General features: G+C 32.8%; 1 pseudogene; it reads left to right on the plus strand.

The window, feature by feature from the left end:
- The first annotated feature begins 5,892 nt into the window (after positions 1-5,892).
- LOC129032415 (ras-related protein Rap-1b-like) lies at positions 5,893-6,349 on the plus strand (annotated as a pseudogene).
- Positions 6,350-15,153: the final 8,804 nt, after the last annotated feature.

The following is a 15,153-nucleotide window of genomic DNA, read 5'->3' on the forward strand; positions in this document are numbered from 1 at the left end:
AAATTTTTGTACATGTTTACACACAAAGGCACAGAACAATGGAATTATACTTTTCATTACATAGTTATGTGCTTTATTTAATCAACATTATAATTGGGGCTTTACCTCATCTCTTTAGTGGTAGTATAATAAGACTATCCCATACATTTTCTAATCTTTCTCTTAACTTAGAATATTTGTTTTATTTTTTTAAGTTACCACCATTTAAAATATAAAATATAATCAGTATTTTTAAACATTTATTTTTGTGCACATATGTGAATATACCTAAAGTATAAAGCCCTATAAGTGAAAGACTGAGACAAAGAAGGTATATACATTCAATAGTTACTGCCAAATTGCTTTCCAGAAGTGATGCAACCAAGCAACACTGCTGTCCAAAGAATTTGTGAGTGCCTATTTTGATTTTATTCTGGTTAAGAAAGCAGATAATTAGTCTTTAAAATTATTATAATTTGATGGATTTAAAAACTTTGCAATATTGTTTTAATTTTATTGTTTCTCATTATTAGTGACTTTGAGTATCTATTTATGGATTTATTGGACATATACATTTGTTCCCTGGAGAGTTACTAATTATCAGTCATTGCCCATTTTTCTATTTACTTGTCTTGTTTTTTCCAAATAAAAATAGTAATTATATATATATATATGAAAGCATATGTTAATCCAATTACTATGATTTATGTTACAAACACCTTTCAGTCTATTTCTTGTTTTTAACATTACATATATTATTATTTTTTGCCTCTGTGTCTGCCATTTATATAAGTGATGAACACATGACTGGGTAGGAAAACAATAGCAAAAACTTACAGCTCTTTTTAATCAACATTCAAATATTTCTCCCACACTCTGAATTATTATACTGATTAATGTCCCACAATTTTTTTTGTAAATATTTGATTTATATATGGGGGTGGAAAGAAAAAACAAACACTGAATGATATTAAGGGAAAAATTTTTTAAAAATGTATCCTTATTCTGTTCTTCACTTACTACACTTAGGTATTTTCATATAATTCTGTTTTTAGTTATTCAACGGTTAATAACAGAATTTTAAACAACTGATTCTATAGTCATTTCTTGAGTTATCACAATTGCATGGTTCCCATTGATAATTTTTCTTAGTTATAATGCTTTCAATTTTATTCATGTAATTCAGTCTGGCTCAAAGCGTGGTATATTTTTATTTTATTTTACGTAACAGTCTTCAGCGTGAATTATTTAAGAAGTCAATTATATCATCAAGAACTCAGTTTCTTTCTAAATGTGGCACATATACACCATGGAATACTATGCAGCCATAAAAAATGATGAGTTCATGTCCTTTGTAGGGACATGGATGAAACTGGAAACCATCATTCTAAGCAAACTATCGCAAGGACAAAAAAACAAACACCGCATGTTCTCACTCATAGGTGGGAATTGAACAATGAGAACACATGGACACAGGAAGGGGAACATCACACTCGGGGGACTGTTGTGGGGTGGGAGGAGGGGGGAGGGATAGCATTAGGAGATATACCTAATGTTAAATGACGAGTTAATGGGTGCAGCACACCAACATGGCACATGTATACATATGGAACAAACCTGCACATTGTGCACATGTACCCTAAAACTTAAAGTATAATAATAAAAAAAGAAAAAAAAGAGAACTCAGTTTCTTTCTAATATGTTCTGCCATCTGCAGAACTAATTTTATCTTTACAGGTAGCAAATTGGTTACTTGAGTTCTAGGCTTCAGAACGCTCACAGGAAATCCAGAGGAATAATAATGTGTTCTCTTGGGGTTAAACTATTCTCACAAGGCGCTCAACAATCTTCCTTTCACTACACATTGGCTGAGATTAAGTTGCATGTTCATTCTTGAGCTAGTTAATTACTGGGAAGAATAATTACTTTGCACTTTAATCCAGGCTTCTGTTGGAGGTGAGAAAGTTGTCAATTTCTTCTGAGATACACAGCTTTGAGGGAAATGTCAATACATTGACAGTATTGATAGTTGATTAGGAAGCAAAATGATGGGAATGGGACATGTTGATAGTCAACATTATTATAGATTCTAATACAACATGAGGGAATAGCATACTTGCATTTTCTCTCCTTCTACTGATTTTTTTTTAATTTCTAAAACATTTTAAATGGAAACTTTTTAGACAAGGTTGCGAATTAGTTTTACCCAACTTCTCTTAATGATCACATCTTTCATAACCATAGTATAATGAGCAAAACCAGGAAAGTAACATTAGTACGATACTGTTAACTAAACTATGAGAACTTTAGTATTGCTAGTTATATTTTATAGTTTGTTTCCTACATATTTTAAATATGAGACATTAATTCTTTTTATTATTTTAAGAACCTCAGACTGAATCTTGATCCTTCATATGTAAAAAGAAGAAATTAATGTCTTTACTCTAAAACTTACTTTTTCTACTTCAAAAACCTCCTTCACTACCAACGTCTGTCAGTATTACTTTAGGTTTACATGATTTATAATACACTGAACTTTACTTGTAAGTCTTTTTTTATTTTTTGTGGAAGAGAAACATCACTACACGAGCAATGTTAATTTCAAAATTTATAACAACTCTACAGTTGTGAGTTTCTTGGGCAACATTTAGTTAGAAATTAGATTTTAAAAAAAAGTCAACTTTATGTGTATTAGTTAGAAAAGTTTACTCCATTCAGCTTTCCCAATTAATGATAAATAAAGTAGTTAATTAGGAGAATTTGGACCAGATGTCTGTATCCTTCCTGCAGCATTAGATTAAACTTATTTGTGGGTTTTATTTCTTTTTTTTTTTTTTTGGATACAATAATCTGCCTTTTACAACTACTTGCTAAATTTTCAGATACCTCTTACTATATCTGATATCTAATAATTGGTTTTCTTTAGTACTTATTTGAGTTCACTCTTCTCTCTTTAAATCATTTTTAATGAGTGTTGGGTCATTTCATTCATTCTCAGGAATTCATTCATTGTCTACTTGTTGACTCCAAAAATCATCTTCACGTACATCTTTATTCTGAGCCCCATCTTGTACATCTTCAGTACTTTACATTTATTTTAAGCCTCACATATTCAAAATTGAACTATTTATTGCTTCAATAAAAATGACTTTATTTTCCTATACCACATAAACATTTCTATCCGAATAAATTTTTGACTTCTAAATTATTTCACCTATGCAATTGAGCAAAAATTTATAAATTCTGCCAGTTTTACTTCCAAAATATATACTGAATTGTTGAGTTTTCTCCATCTTAATAGGCATATGCCTAGTTCAAGCCAGAATTATCTCCCCTTCCACCAAATCACATCTCATAATTATGTGGTGATATCCCAGTGGTCATCCTACATAACACTCACCTCCTCTCAATATTCTGCACAGTGTAATCATCATGAATTGCTTAAAATATAAGTCAGATCCTGACTGTTGAAAAACAATTATCCATGGGTTCCTTGCATTTCTGCATGTCTTGCGAATGGAAGCAGTTATCTATATTTGCTCTAGACTATTTTTTGAAGGATGTTTGTAGAGCAAAGATATAATTTTCAAAGATAATGTATCTCGTGCTAGACCCAAGTGTAAGCATGTTTACTGTCCTTTATAATGAAGATCACATCTTTTCCTGGAGAAAGGGCAGGCTGTCCATTACAGAAGATTTACTTTCCATAAGTTCAGAGTCCTTCTCCTGCAACAGCACCTATTCATTGCCTGTCCCAGTGTCCATCTGGGCTCATCTGTGTTGCTGATGTGGCACTTGGAAATAAGAACTGGAACAAATATGTAGATCCTCATGCTGCTTGCAATGCTGTGAATGACAATGGCCTTTGTCTCTGGTTCAAGAGTCTCAAGTCTTCTACCAGCATTTCTAATTCTGTCAGGCTAACTTATAATCTTGCAAGTAAAGTCAAGTCTGCAACTAGTTGTACTTCTTAATAGTCAGCCTCTCACACGTGCATGCGCATTAGTATTTTACTATAATACATTAAAGAAAATCTGGTGTCTTTGTAGAAACCGATGTTCTGCAGGATCCATATATATCATTCTCATTGGGTATAGTGCCACTCTCTGATTACTTACTACAATTTAGCCATTCCAGCCTTTCTTCAGTTTCTGAAATATGTCAAGATTTTTCTTAGTTCATGGCTTTCCCTATACCCTCTTATCCTAATATGACTCTCCTTAACCTTTAAGAATCTGTCTCCTCACTTCTCCAAAAGAAAGTCTATCTTAACCAACCTCTCACTCCTTCATCCTCACACCCATACCATTGTTCACTATCAGTTACTTGGTTTCTTTCCTCCTAGTTCTCACCACAGTGTGCTATTTGACTAGTTGTTTTGTCTGTTTTCCCACTAAGTTGTATGTCTAAATCTCAGCACAGAGTTGGAATACAGTAGGTTTTCATTACGTACTTATACCTAATGTGGTTGTGTATATATGATTTTCTATGTCAATCTTGTGTGGGAAAAATAAACATTTATTTATACACTTAATAGATTTCGAGATATACTGGAAATCTATTATAAACTAGAAAAGAACCATTGTGTCCTGAAACCCACAACATGTAATCAATAAATTTACCTTAACTCTATATCTACGTAGTAGTTATTCTAGTGTTAAAACATAAAGTGAAAAATAAACATTTCTTTTCATTGATTGAAGTTATATCTATATGAGCACTTCACTGAAGACAAAGTAGAGAATGGACTAGAGTTTTGGAAAAATTTTGAATATAGTAGGGATCAGACAAAATAATCAACTATGTGTCTTTGGCTTTTTGAAATTGTACTTTTCTTTCTATTTGATTTAATTTCAAATTAATATTTGGGTTTGCTGAGTTTTCTAACAGTTTTGAAACTGAAAAGTCAATTGTCTCAGTTTAGAGCTATACTTAAACTAATAATTGAAACCCTTGACTTAGTCACAAATGCAACATATATTATTCAGTTGGTGGTGGGAGGTGCATATATACTTCTGCTGTAAATGGAGCTCTTAAAGATGGTCATATGACAGAGTGTGTGAAGTGCAACCTTAGAGTGAGCATCTTAGATTATCCCAGTGACAATAGCTCCTAAACTGCTAGTAAAACTGTGTCTAGCAGGATAAAAAATGCAGGTCACTGGTTATTGCAGAAAGGGCAACTTGGCTTGTCTTGTTGAGAGAAATACAGTTTTTCAAGTTAAACTGATCGATGCAAAGAATTCTGTGAGTTACATGAACAGCAATATTTCAAAAGGAGTGACAATTCCTTTAAAACTCCCATCATTGCTGCAATACCTTAAACACAGCACTTACTATCTCAGTCTTCTATGGGGCCCATTCACCCAAATGATGATAAGTCCACTCCGGATTAAAGACTTATCTGAGTCTGAGTAGTGGCCCTGGGGCATACATTAGGGAATCTTGAACAAAGAGGTAGAAAGTGTTAATGTTATTTTGTTGTTTGTTTTAACTTAAAGGGAACTAAATATCATAAACACTTTTCAGGGCTTTATCAGGCTCTGATTTTTACAGTTTCGGGCAGAGAAAAATCTCAATGGCAGAATGCAAAAATGAGAAAGATATTACTAATAGATAAGAAAGATATATGAATACCGAAATTATATCTCAAATTATATCTCACTACAGAGATACAATTTAATCAAAGGTAGGAAGAAATGAAAACAAAGTAGAAACAAACATTTCTTTCTTTTCATATCCATTACAATTTTCTTAAGAAATCTTGAGACTCACAGAGCCAAGCGAGTCAACCAGCCAGAGGGACTGCAGTGGCAGGACCATGGTGGCGCCATCAAGAGGGAGTGTGGGGTGAAACTGGCTGCGGGGACCCAGTGACTGGATGGGAGGCATTAGGTTTTGACAAGTTTGTATCATGCATGAGTATAAGCTAGTCATTCTTGGCTCAGGAGGCGTTGGAAAGTCTGCTCTGCCTTTACAATTTGTCCAAGGAAATTATGTTGAAAATTATGATCCTACGATAGAAGACTTGTACAGAAAGCAACTTGAAATAGATGCACAACAGTGTATGCTTGAAATCTTGGATACCACAAAAACAGAAAAATCTTCAGCAATGAGGGATTTGTACATGCAAAATAAACAAGGCTTTGCATTAGTTTATTTCATCATAGCACAGTTCACATTTAATGATTTTCAAGATCTAAGAGAAAAGATTCTTCAAGTTAAAGACATTGATGATGTTCCAATGATTCTGGTCGGTAACAATTGTGACTTGGAAGATGAAAGAGTTGTAGAAAAGGAACAAGATCAAAATCTAGCAAGACAGTGGGCCAACACTGCATTCTTATAATCTTCTTCAAAATTACAAGTAAATGTTAATTAGCTATTTTATTACCCAGTGCAACAAATTAACAGAAAAACTCTAGTGCCTGGAAGGCTTGCAAAAAGTCATGTCAGCTGGTTTAATATACTAAATGCCTAGTAGCTCTGAGCTAAGTCTGAAGAACTGTTGCCCGATTCAACAGTGCATTCCAACTTTGTTAAACCTACCAACATCTTAGACTTTCCTATTGTGGTGTCCCTTAGGAGATGGATGAAAGCTCCTATATCAGTTTGCGAATTCTTATCATTTTTCAGTATCACAAGTTAGATTTTTACTCATATAATAGTCCTAAGTATGCAGCTGGTAAAATCAGATCTATATCAAATATTATGCTAAGAGACATTCTTCATCCACCAATGTGGTAAATGTATGAAAATGGTGTGCTGCATCCTCTAACATGTCCCATACTCTGTATTGAAGAGTACAATAATGTAAACCCTAAAAACACCACTACTTTAGCATAATAAAAGAAAGTCCAAAGAGCTCCTATAAAGACTACTCTAGATAACTTTCCTTCTTTGATACTTGTAGCTTATTGTAATTTTCAAAAATAAATTCAAGGTCTTTGTCATTGTATTGTCCAAAATAAGCACTTTGATTAACATAGACATAAAGTTTTATAATTTTTTTAAACAACTGTGGAGTCAGTAATCTTGTCTTTAAAATGTGGTAGTCCCATCAGTATAATGTCTTAGATTAAAGATGTTGCCTTTCATATCTGTTGGGAAGGAAATGTCGAGACTTTTCGAATCTCTTACTCTATGTTTGCTTTTTTGTTTACCTAGTGAAAAATGTTTATACTTTTATGGACAGTATGGGTCTACAACAAGAAGTATATATTTTCAAGCAATTATTTAATGATTTCACATTTTTTGTAAATCATTTCAGGCTTCTGCAGCTATAGATTCTCATTGTGAATCCCTTGTTTGCTCATGCATAAGTGTATTTGCAATACCAAATATACAGGTTTAGTATTTTTGCCTGTTAGTGATTGTATCACATATGTAATGTTTTGGTCGATATGTTAAATCAAGCTTGTTCAACTCATGGCCCATAGGCCACATGCAGCCCAGGATGGCTTTGAATGCAGCCAAACACAAATTTGTAAATGTTCTTAAAACATTATGAGAATGTTTGCGATTTTTTTATTTTTTTTTTATTATTATTTTTTAGCTCATCAGCTATTGCTAGTGTTATTGTATTTGATGTATGGCCCAAGACAATGTTTCTTTTTGCCATGTGGCCCAGGGAAGCCAAAAGATTGGACACCCCTGTGTTACATGATATATAAGAACTATGGATGCGAATGTGGGAAGTAATTTTATCATGTGTAAATGATCTCAAGGCCCAACTTGCGTAACTGTTGCTGCTTTATTTACAATGCCTTGTTACTTTGTATGCATTAGCTTTTCTATGTAAAGACTGTGTCTCTGTCTATCAGGGAGCCACCGTATTTAAATTGACTAACCTAATGTTACAACTACTTTGAGGTGGCTAAATATAAACCAAAAACCTTAATTAAAGTGGTACCATGTTGTATAATTTATCAGCAGTAGTTCAATAAATTTGGATTGCCACGTGAGGGTTTGGATTTTTTTTTAAAAAAAGGAGAGAGATTTTGAGATTTATTTATCTCTTTTACCACAGGAAGGACTAACCATTGTAGACCTATTCAGAAACACATTTGTCTATGTGTGTGTGTATTCACTCATGTAAGTCAGTGGCAGAGACCAAAGAATGAGTGGTTGATAGAATATGAGTTGATTCAGTCATTCTTTATAATCTATGCCTAGAAAAATCACAACTGTCAAGAGCACTGGATAATTGGAAGTTCATGAAAGGACAAACTCTTCTAGGGAAAACTTAGGAGTCTACTTAGATATTCCTTCTTATTTTTTTCCTAGGGATAATCCTAACTGCAAAATTTAAAAACAAGATATATATTTTCCCATTTTCTATGTTAGTCTCATTAATAGAGTGGCACACTTCTTCCATAGAAAGGAAACTGTATGTTTCAATGACAATATTCTTTTAAATAGAGTGAGAATTAAGCTATTAAAAGCAATTTGGTAGATCTATTTATGTGTTTCTGCTGATTTTTTCATACCTGAGTATAGTTGTAGAGGAAGGCCAACTATGTTTGCCAAATAAAATAGAGGATGATCAGTTAAATTTGAATTTCACAGAAATAGTAAAGAAATTTTAGCATAACTGTGTCCCAAATATTACATGAAATATAATAATGCTTGAAAAAATAAATGTTGTTTATCTGAAGTTTAATTTTACCTGGAATCCCTGATTTTATTGCTAAACCTTATAAGCCCAGATCTAGGGGACTAAGAGCCTACCATGACGTCATCAGTTGTGCTGTGAGGGAGAAGGAAATAACTTAATGTAAGAGTGATCAGATTATATTGAACAACTTCTCAAATTTAACTTTGATGAGTCTACAGTAGAGGGATCTACAATTGAGATTTTATAAAAATCTATTCTTGGCTCATAGAAATATTATTAACCAGGTACATTTCTAATTAAGAATTTCACTTCAGTGACTATGTATAGTAACTGCCAATACATTTATAGTTCTATTTATCTGCCTATAAGAACTCATACCTTTCTTGCTAACACAAAAAGTAGGCAAGTTTCCTTCACATTAAACTATAGTGTTTTTTGGACTAGGTTATTTGAGCATTATAAAGAAACTTTGTAATTTAGTTGGTTTTCATTTGGATGATTTTACAATCTTTTAGAAAAGTGAAGAATGCATCAAGATATGATATCTTATTGAGATTTTTTGTCATTTCATTTGGTGTTTGGAAGATGGTACTATTTGGCTCTGTTGAGCACTATGTATTCTTTCTACTATGATTATAAACTTTAGTCTCTTATGATTAGACTGAAAAGACAGTAACAGGCTCAGGTTTATCCTTTAAGTTGTCTAGTCTAAACAATTTTTCAAAGATTTCTTTTGATGAATGTATTATTCACAAAGTAAGATAAATGTGAATGCTTAATAAATGGATTCATTGATTAATAAATCAACTAGTGAATATATTAACAGTCTGTTTTAAATCAATGGTAGTATGAAGTGGTTACTATTTATAAATAAGGAGTATTTGTAATTCTTATCTGTAAAACTTCCATGTGCCAAGAACTCTTCTAGACATTGAAGATACAACAAAGAAAGGAACAGAAAATTATCTGCCTTTGTGGAGGCTGTCTTTTAAAGTGAGTGTCAGACTATGAATAATATAGATGGATAAAATAAATAAGTAAAATGCACAGTATATCAGTGGGAGAGAAGTGCAATAAGAGAAAACATAAATCAAAGAAGGAAGATAAGGAATGCAGGGAGAAGTGAGTATTCAGTTTTAAATTGAAGAGGGAACGACTCACTGAGAAGATGACAAATGAACTAAGACTTGCAAAGTGTGAAGAAACATTTGGGCAGAAAGAACAGTATGTGCAAATTTCCATGGTGCAAGAATGCCTGGAGTGTCCTAGGGACAAAAACGAGGCCAATGAGGTTAAAATAGAGTAAGTTTGATGAGAGTCTTTAAAGTCATTGGAAGAGAAGAAACATGCTGCTTATTGTACAAGGCATTAGTTGAATTATCTACATGAATATTAGAAACACCAAGAAAGATAATATCAGTGCTAATGGAGAAATATAGTCACCAAGAAACTTAAAGATCCTAGGAATACCAGAAAGTGCTTAAGGATTGTTAGATGACTTCAAGATAAAGGATAGTGTTTTAATGATATTTTACTCAACTTCAGACCCAGTGGTCTCTAAAGTATTGGTGACAAAACAACCATTATTTCTGCAAGCTAGACAGGACAGGCAATTTTTCCTTGGAAGAGGAATGTAGGAGAACTTTCTCAAAAGACATAAAATACTTAGGGGATTTTAATTGTTCTGGCAGGCAGAGTAGAAAGTTTCAGGTGCTCAAAAGAGGTGAGGGATGGAACAGATGTGTGTGTGTGTGGCAAGGGATTCTGGGTATGACAAAAGGATTGAAGTCTTGTATTTTCTTATGAAGATGAATGAATGATCAGAAACAGAGGCAAAGGGTGCAATGATATTTGTGCTGATAGAACCAAGGCAGATAATGATTGCGAAGCTGTTAATGTTAGGGGAATATTAGGGTATCACCAGAATCTTACAGAGTTCCAGGGCTCCTCCTGGATGTGTGCTGTGGGGAGAATAAAGGCCAGCAAAGAAGCGACCTCTGAGGCTGCCAACTGACATCTCCAGAGGTGAATCAGAACCAATAACACAGTCTCCCATGTTGAACACTTAAGTTTTTTATTTAACACTTATCGTAGAAACTAAAATTTGTGTTTCTTGGCATTCACTTTCAGGATTATGAATCTATTAACATATTATGTTATTTTTAAAAATTAATAGATACCTTAATATATCTACCTTGGAATAATACAATAGAGGAAGAGTACACTATTTTAATTAGCCACAAGAAAGTAGATGTAAGAAATATTTCTGCATGTGTGCATGTGTCTGTGTCTGTGTGTTTGTGCATCTGTGCATATGTCTATATACAAATATATACTAATACCATTTACATTTATATGTATGTTTATTTATGGGGATATATATATATATATATACACAATATATATATATAGATACTATATGCAGAAGGGGAAAAATATACCAGAAAGCCACACAGAAAGAAATGTCTTTTCATCAAAACTTAGAGCTCTGTCTATTGACTCTTTGGTTAAATCCAACCTTGATTATATTCAGAACAAATATAATTTTCAAAGATAAATTCTGGAGATTTAATTGCCACTGTTTCCTCTTACTACAATGGCTACACACAAGTTGATTATATTTTATTTTTCCCTTGTTTGAACAAACTTATCTTGAGAAGTCATTAAAACAAGCTTGGTACATCATGATAAACTGTAACATCAAGGATTTTATGCAGGTATTATTATATTTGCATAATGGATTCTCTTTAAATTAGTTGCAGAAACATTTATTACCTAGGGCTTCTATTATAGCAAAGTATAATGTACCACACTAAAAACATTGATCCCCATCTGGTTTAGAGATTGCCAAATGGTATAATGATATGTGTGCTCTAGAAGATTTAGAAAGGATATTATATGGCTTGAAAGACACTTCACTTTATAGGTTTCAGCAGGAACATGATTGCTAGAACTTACTTATAAGGTCCTAATCTTGTTTATAACTTACTGGGAAATACATTTTTTCTTAACCTTTATGTTTCAAAAGAAATATCTACATGTTACCTTAGTGGCCTTCAAGAGCAGCTAGGGATTTTCCTGCTAGTAGTTTAAGAAAAGAACAAATATAGCAATTAAGCTGCACGTCTTATTTCATGGGCATACTGTGTGACCCCAGGCAATAGAGTAAATGTTATTATTCAAAAGAAAGTCATGTGAACCAAAGACTTTTTAAAAAACCACGGACATATGTTTGTGGTAAAGCTAAACAATAAATAAGTTGCCTACAAGTAAGCACAGTTCATGCAAATACATGAGGAGGTAATTTGGTTACACATCAAATTCTAAGAAGCCCCTTCTTCTAGCCAACTGAAACTGATTTTCACCCAGTGACTTTAAGTCAAGGAAGTCCATTGATTTTAAGGCTCTGCTGAGAAGATGCTGATTTCTTATTTTTTTAAACTAAAACAAAAAAGGAAATTGACCTTCATTTTCTCCATTTCACATTCTGAATTCTCCCTCTTCACCTATTCTATCAAATCTTCTTTCAGAGGAATAGATGTCTCCTCCCTGCTCCTTCCTTCACACCTTTTTCATCCATGATTCACAGATCTATAGTACCCAACTACGTGTCAGAGCTAAAATATAACCTCTCAGACCTCAAGAATCTCTCCTAAGTGAGAAAAGGACTAGTAATCATTTCCATTTACATATCCTGCTAGATCATCAAAGCTGACTGCACGAGGTCCGTTCTCTTACCTGTTTCTTTCACCAACTGATCAAAATTAGATTCTTTTACTCATTCTTTTACTTTTATGACTACATCTCCATATTATTGTTCCAGAAAGATAGGCCTAAAATCTTAATCTTTGACTCTTCACTGTTCTCTTATACTAAATTAGTTATCAAGTTAATTCAAGATTACTGACATATTATTAGTTTAAAACTTTCATTACACATGATTACCTTTTCATTGCCATTGCATTGCTTTGGGTTCTCAGAACTTATAACCACTTATCTTAAATATATTATAATTTCTTAACTGGTAGCCCTAATCTCATACTCTTCAAGTTTGTAACTGTCTTATACAACATATCTAGCTGTTTTCTACTCCTTCATAACTATACTTACCTGCTTATTTCCTATTGTTTATTTTCTACATTCTGCATTATCTACCTGTGTCTGGCAGTAAGGCTCTTCAAAAATCTGATTTTCTTTCACTTTTTCTAGTTCTATCTAACAATATTTCTTTACTTATCTTCAGCATTGATGTGACGTTAGATTACTCACACTGGGATTAGATACCATTGCTATTTTCTGTATATTCCTTTGCCTTATTGACTCTTTAATGGAATACCTTAAAAAAACTACACATTCTATAAGGCCTAAATTAAAGATTACTTCTTAAATACAGCCATTCCGGAACAATCTCCTGAAAATTTTTCCCTTATTCAACCTCTTTCTGTAGCATTTGTTATACACTAGGTGGCTTAGTAGGAGAAAAACTGTGTACCTCCTTTTACATTCCAGACATTATGATACTCTCTGTGGACACACCAATAATATTCAAACATTACTTGTTCACAAGGAGAAAATATTTATTCCTAATTTGTAGGTTGTTTTGGGGAAAGAACTTCAGAATTCTAACATTTTGTAAATTATTTGCCTTTATTAAGTACCAAATTAAAAAGTGGTAAATTAATTATGGATTTTCTTAAATCTATGCGTATTTTCTTTGTTTTATGACAAATTAGCTGAATTTAAAAATGATCCATACACAGTCAGACCCTAGAAAATCCAACCGTATCCAAACAATAAATTATATTTTCAACTGAATAAAAAATAAAACTTTGGTAAGGAGGCAAGACATTTATTTTGATTCTCACTTTTATTTTTAAATGAATATTATTTACTTCTAATTTGTAAATAAATAATTTTATAGGTAAAACACACTGATTTTCTTTAAAAAACTAAAAATGTATTAAATTGGAGGGAGGGACAGCATTATAAGTTTTAAAATTAGAATAAAATATAATCTATTTTCAGGGGAAACTACAACTAAGGTAAAATTGGACTAATAATGCACAAACAGCCCCAATTAAACTTTTTTCCTACATTAACCTTTAAAACATTCATTTCTCTAGATTTTGTTTTTCTAAATGTACTTTTTTTACTGCCAGTCAAAAGATTTTTTATGAGGACTTCCCAGGTTATCCTTTTTTGTGTTTTTAATATAAGAAGGAGTTCTGCAGAGTCCTAGCCCATAAAGTTCCAATTTTAAAAATGTAGACTAAGAATCTCAAATAAAAAATACAGCAGTAAAAATGTTATTAATTTATAGATGGTTGACATTTCATTTCTATTTTCATGGCAGCAATGAAGGTAATATTTAAGGAACTACTCAATGTGATTGAGCTCTATGACGAATACACTTACTCATTTTCATGCATATTTCAATCAGCATGAGGCCATCAGTCATCTGCAACTTAATACAGACCAGTAGCTTGCAATAGACTAATGCAGAGAACAACACAGTAGACAGTCAACACTTTAAAACACCAAATAACATTTAAAAAAAATGACTTAGAGAATTGTCACGTTAACAATAACATGAGGAAGAAAACAATCTAAGGAGAAATGTAAACACACTAATATACGAGGGGATATTCAACAACTGCTTTGTCTTTTAGAGCAATGGCCAATTCTAAGTGCCAGAAAGGACTCAAAATTCTTTACAAAAGGACAAAAGATGTGTAATAAGAAACGGAGAAGCCAACAGAGATATTATTAATAATAGTTTCTTGATCTCAAAAAAAAAAAAAAACAGAAAGTTTTAGAGTCATACTTCCAAATAAGAAAAGGGAGCTATATACTAAATCCAATTGTCTGATTAACCCCTTCCCACTCCAGGATATTTCCTAAATTTTAAAATTGTACAAATAAGGAGGCCAAGAAATCAATCAAAATGCTGATAAAAATCCAGGCAGATAGAATGGCAGTCTTGAAATGCTGGGAAGACAATAAAGATTGTTAGATTAGAGTCTAGGGATTCTGTGGGTGTGTGGATGGGTGGGTGTCTTCGTGAAATATCCCAAGGATCCAATTACAAACCATCTTTCAATCAGTTCATGCCCTAATTAATGTTTCTGTTCACATTCTTCATTCATCTTTTTTAAGGCAATTATTTTTCACTCAGTTTTAAGTTAAGAGTAAAGGAGGAAGGTACAGAAATTTCCTACATAGTTATTCCTCAAAGACCTAGAGGCAGAAATACCATTTGACTCAGCAATCCCACTACTGGGTATAAACCCAAAGGAATATAAATCATTCTATTATAAAGATACATGCACACGTATGTTCACTGCAGCACTATTTATGATAGCAAAGGCATGGAATCAACCCAGATGCTCATTAACAGTAGACTGGATAAAGAAAATGTGGCACATATAGACTATGGAATACTATACAGCCATAAAAAGGAAGGAGGTCATGTCCTTTTCAAGGACATAGGTAGAGCTGGAAGCCATTATTCTTAGCAAACTAATGCAGGAACAGAAAACCAAACACCACATGTTCTCA

Source organism: Pongo pygmaeus, chromosome 2 (assembly GCF_028885625.2).
Source record: "Pongo pygmaeus isolate AG05252 chromosome 2, NHGRI_mPonPyg2-v2.0_pri, whole genome shotgun sequence".
NCBI classification, from domain to species: domain Eukaryota; kingdom Metazoa; phylum Chordata; class Mammalia; order Primates; family Hominidae; genus Pongo; species Pongo pygmaeus.